The sequence below is a fragment of the Saccopteryx bilineata genome, chromosome 5, assembly GCF_036850765.1.
Source record: "Saccopteryx bilineata isolate mSacBil1 chromosome 5, mSacBil1_pri_phased_curated, whole genome shotgun sequence".
NCBI lineage: Eukaryota > Metazoa > Chordata > Mammalia > Chiroptera > Emballonuridae > Saccopteryx > Saccopteryx bilineata.
This window is the reverse complement of record NC_089494.1, coordinates 156,202,838-156,207,843: the sequence shown is the minus strand read 5'-3', so window position 1 is coordinate 156,207,843 and position 5,006 is coordinate 156,202,838. Positions and strand designations below refer to the sequence as shown.

The 5,006-nt window shown below is 37.8% G+C and overlaps 1 non-coding gene across 1 annotated transcript; it reads left to right on the top strand.

Moving 5' to 3' along the window:
- The first annotated feature begins 3,808 nt into the window (after positions 1-3,808).
- On the top strand, positions 3,809-3,939 carry LOC136307245 (small nucleolar RNA SNORA18). Its single transcript, XR_010725904.1, has one exon. It is a non-coding gene; the product is annotated as a small nucleolar RNA SNORA18 (small nucleolar RNA).
- Positions 3,940-5,006: the final 1,067 nt, after the last annotated feature.

Below are 5,006 nucleotides of genomic sequence, written 5' to 3'. Positions count from 1 at the left end.
CCCCTGTGGAACTCAGCCCAGTGGGGCTGGATATCTAGGTATTGAGCTGGCTGACCGTGAGATTATACCTCATCTAATGAGTGCAAGCTGCTGTGTAGGTAATAACCACAGAAAGTGTAAGTCACCTCAGTTGGGTTTGGTGCATGCTGAACTCTTCCTCTGGATATGCTGCTAGTAATGCTCATTGGGTCTATTTCTGATATTGTCTGTCACTGGTCACTGGACGTTTGATTCTGGTCCTCATAGGAGAGAAGCTGGTACAGACCAATGTAAGACACTGCCTGTGACTGACCTCAGCAACTTTTTGGGATTTATAAACAATCAAAAGTTGGGGGCTGCCTCTGGTGGTCTTAGCTGCACATGAAAGGACCAAGCTGCACACCTATGCTAGGTTTTACCAGCACTGGGCCTAGGGGCAAATCAACATAAGACCTAAGGTTCCCTGAGATTCACCTCCTGCTACCTCTGTTCACTGGCTACTTGGAGCTAATCAGGCATTTGTAAAGGTGGTGAGTGTGGTTCCTATACCAAGGCCCCGGGTGTTGGCTTGTCCTGAGTTTTTCACAGACCTCAGTAGGGTGTGGCCACTAGGAGGAGTCTGGTTCATGTGGCCTTTGAAACACAGAGACTTGGTTTTCCCACAGTCCAGACAGTTTCTATGGAATCACACATGGGGCAGAAGCACCAGTCATAGTCTCAGGAAAGTGGGGTGGGGGGAGCACTGGCCTCAACCCCAGAACAGTGAGTCACTGTTACTCCCTGAGTCTTTTCAATCTCCTGCTTCCTGGAAAAGGCTTTTTACTTCTCAGCAGGGCCCAACCTCCATAGGGTGGAGCAAGATAGACTCCTAAGGGCAGGGCAGTTGCTTTCCCCAAGCTGATGCTGCACAGAGGAGAGTGCTCTACCCAGTAATGATGGTGACTGTGATATTAGAGAATGATTCAGCACAGGGGTTCCAGTGGCTGTCCCTCACAGTGTATTTCCCTGAGCCACCAATTTTATACTCTCCTCATGTGACTCTAGTCCTCTCAGCCCTCCTTCTGCCAGAGCCCAAGGAAAGTGGCCACGAACGAGATTTTCTGAACTGGCCTTTTAAGAGGGTGCCTATGTCTCTGAGATCTCCCATCTGTTTCTTGCAGACAGAAACCTCACTTCTTTTCACCACCAAATGTTATATGAATACCTCTTCTAGATTCTGGTGCTCTAGGCTAGAGTATCTGGCCTGGGGCTTAAGACACAAACCTCTCAGGGAAATCCTCCCTACTGTACCCTCCAGATGCTCAGCTGCCACTGGCCCCTGTGAGTAGGGGACATTTTTTCACATCTCCACTCTTTCTACCAGTGTGGCTTCATCTGTGAATATTTGGTTATAGACTCCTCTTTATTTAGTTGATTTGTTTTGTTTTTTTTTCAGGATGATTGTTCTTAAATTTAGTTGTAACTCCAGTTTGGTCCTAGGAGAAGGCAAATGGAACATTTATCCACCTACTCCATCACCATCTTGGATCATTCCCTATATGAAAAAAAATTTTAATCAGTGTCATAGAGATTAGGCTGATGGAAATTGCAGAGAACACAAAGGAAAGGAAGAAGGAAAATACATTTATTAGGAAAACAATTATATGATATGTACCAAAGACAGATATAGAAATATATCATGTAAGTATTAGGTGCTCTTTATAAAAACAAAGTACAAAAATGAAATGTTAAAAACATTGAAGGCTATAGTAAAGAAAACTTTTGTGAAATAAAGAAATATGTAAATCTGTGAGTTTTTGTGTTCTCATTGTTTGAACTCATGGTATTCTAGAAAAATTTAATAGAGAACAGATAACTTCATAATTTCTTCTTGCAGAGATCATTCAAAAGCACAGAATTGTGGCCCTGGCCAGTTGGCTCAGTAGTAGAGCATTGGCTCAGCATATGGATGTCCCAGGTTTGATTCCCAGTCTGGGCACACAGGAGAAGTGCCCATCTGCTTCTCCACCCCTCTTCCTCTCATTCCTCTCTCTCTCTCTCTCTCTCTCTCTCTCTCTCTCTCTCTCTTCTATCCCTTCCTGTAGCCATGGCTCAATTAGAACGAGTTGGCTCCAGGTGCTGAGGAAGGCTCCATGGCCTGTCTCAGGAGCTAAAAAATGACACTGACTGAAACAGAGCAAGGGTCCCAGATGGGCAGAACATTGTCTCCTAGTGGGCTTGCTGGGTAGATCCCAGTCAGGGTACATGCAGGAGTCTGTCTCTGCCTCCCCTCCTTTCCCTAAATAATAAAACAAAAAGAAAGAAAGAAAGAAAGAAAGAAAGAAAAGAATTCAAAAAGCATCCAGCCAGAAGAAACGGGTAAAAATTAACATTGCTTCTGTATTTACCTCAGCAATATTAGACTAAAAACAAAACAAAACTACATGTTTACATATTTAAGAGTTTTTAGCAAAAACTGACCCCAAAATTCTTTACTGAACTGATTGATAGTTTTTATAAATCAAAGAAAATATTTTACATATAAATTTTTCAAATATTTAATAACTCAGATTATATAATACTTATGTATGTGTACTAAGAAAAAATAAAAAAACTTGAGCCATAACACAACCATTAAACATGAATCAAAATAAAGAATTTACAATGAAAAAGTCTTGACCATAAAGAAATCAGATAAGAAATAAAGAATTTTAAAATCAAAATTCAGTCTAATAGATTCCAAAATGTGTTACATTTCCTTTTAAAATTGTTACATGAAAATTAATGAAATAAACCAGGGAAGAAAAATTCCAGTTCCTGGTAAATAGTGAAAAATACAAAATAAGAATGAAGGATGTAGTAAAAGTGTATTATTTTCCTGTTTTAGGATGAATGTATATGTAATTAAAGCAAAAACGATTGTTAGTCAAAAACTAGGAATTGTTTTACAGAAAAAGAAAAAATGTATCAATATTTTTCAAAGAACAAGAGGGAAAAAAGTCAAGTCAAACTTTTTAGTTAAAAACCAGAAAAAATGTGTTCAAGAAATATGTGGATCTGTTACAAACACTTAAAATATTTTTAAAAATATAATGATTTAAAAAAAAGAATGCATAAATGAGCTCTTAATTAAAAAAGGAAAAGCCTGGCATACCTTATTATTTTCCCAGAAAAGAACTTGAAAAAGAGCAGTAAGTGTGTGCTCTGAGGCAACAGTCACCTGGAATACACTATCATCCTGGTTACCTAGAAGTTTGCTTTCAACATCAACACAGGGAATGAAAGAGGAGGACTAGGCTCCCAGTGAGACAGACCTAGAATTAAAATTCCTGCATACAGCTTTTTTGTTGTTGTTAAAAACAAAACATGTAAGCCAAAAATACAAAGATCCACACACTTGCACATGATGATTATTTGTCTCTGCCTGAGATCTGTGTAAAAGAATTTTACTCTAAAATATTTGCTTTCTTTGGGATTGACAGCCAATGTTACCCTGCCTAAATTATGCTATAATTAACATAAAGCTTAGTCTCTGGATAATGATGCCCTGAGGAGCATAGAAAAAAAAGTGATAACTATTCTGGTTCCATAGAAATCTCAGTAACAATGAGCATAAAATAAAAATTTGCAAAAGAAAGTCACCATGACTATGTCTCAGCAGGTACAATTAATGGAAGTAATTAAATAATAATTAGGAAGAAAAAATAAATTTAAAATCATTAACAATGTGAAAGTTTCAATTAACACACTGGGAAAAGAACTATGATAAAAGAAACATATTTGTTCTGAACACCCAATAGAACTATGAGAAAAAACAACAATTACCCATTGGTTTAAAAATAACACTAGGGTTGAGGTCTATCCCGATGGGGCTTTTTCTGTAGACCTACATCGTTGGAAACGCTTCATAGAGCAAATATGTTGCTTCCTTTATTCACAGAACTACATGTTAGATCTGTGGGTAGGAACTACAAGACAGCTGAGAAAAAAAAATAACACTGGGGAACAAAATTTTTGTTGTATCCACAAAAACACTTGTTCTTACCTAATTCGAGTGTACTGATCTCAAATCTGATATTAGTTTTTCTCTGTAAGCTACAGTTTTTTTGCAATTCAAGATTTTAGGTTTTCATTTTATTGTAAAATTTTCAACATTTAGTTTAACATAATGAAGTAGAATGTCTTCTTGGGCATCATCTTTGTGAAAATATAATGCAGTAAATATACTAATACACTAAAAGATATGATTGCATCAGAATTTGTTTACAATTTTGAAATAGAACCTATTAAAACACTTATTTTAATCATAAAATTTGTGTAAAACTTATTTAAATGCTATTTAGGCAAAATTTTGCGTTTGTAGCTCTTGTGTTTGTGTACTTGTTGAGGACAGTCTCGTTTGATACTCCAGCAGTAGTCTGCCATCACTAACAGCTCCAAGTTTTCTAGAAACTTATCAAGGTGACTGTTCAGGAAGTGAATCTTAACACTCATGTTACATCCAATGTCGCAGAAAGCCAACAGCATCCTTTGAACCAGAAGTTCATAGTTTTCTGCTTTTTTGTTGCCCAAGGAAGTTCTTGGTAACTGCCACAAAAGATTGCCATACTGCTTTCTTCTCCTTATGCATCTTCCTAGCAAATTCTTCGTCACGTATGAGGGTTTGAATTTGAGGTCCATCGAATACACCTGCTTTTATCTTCTTGAAAGACAAGGCAGGAAAAGCAGACATAATATGTTGAAAGCATTCACTTTCTCTATTCAAAGCCTGAACTGCTTCATTAAGCCAAGTCTGATATGAAGTGGGAGAAAAATGATCCTGTCTTGATTAACTACAGATTCATTCACACTATTATGCATCCCTACTTTCAGAGCTTCACGTTTCGGCCACTCCTTCTGTGTCCAGTGTTTCTCCCAAGCTTGGCTGTCCCACAAACACAGAAAACAAGGATACTTTGTGAAACCTCTCTGTTGTCCTAGCAGGAAATTTACCATTTTAAGATCCACACAAACGATCTAGTTATGTTCCTCATACTTCAGAAAGTCAA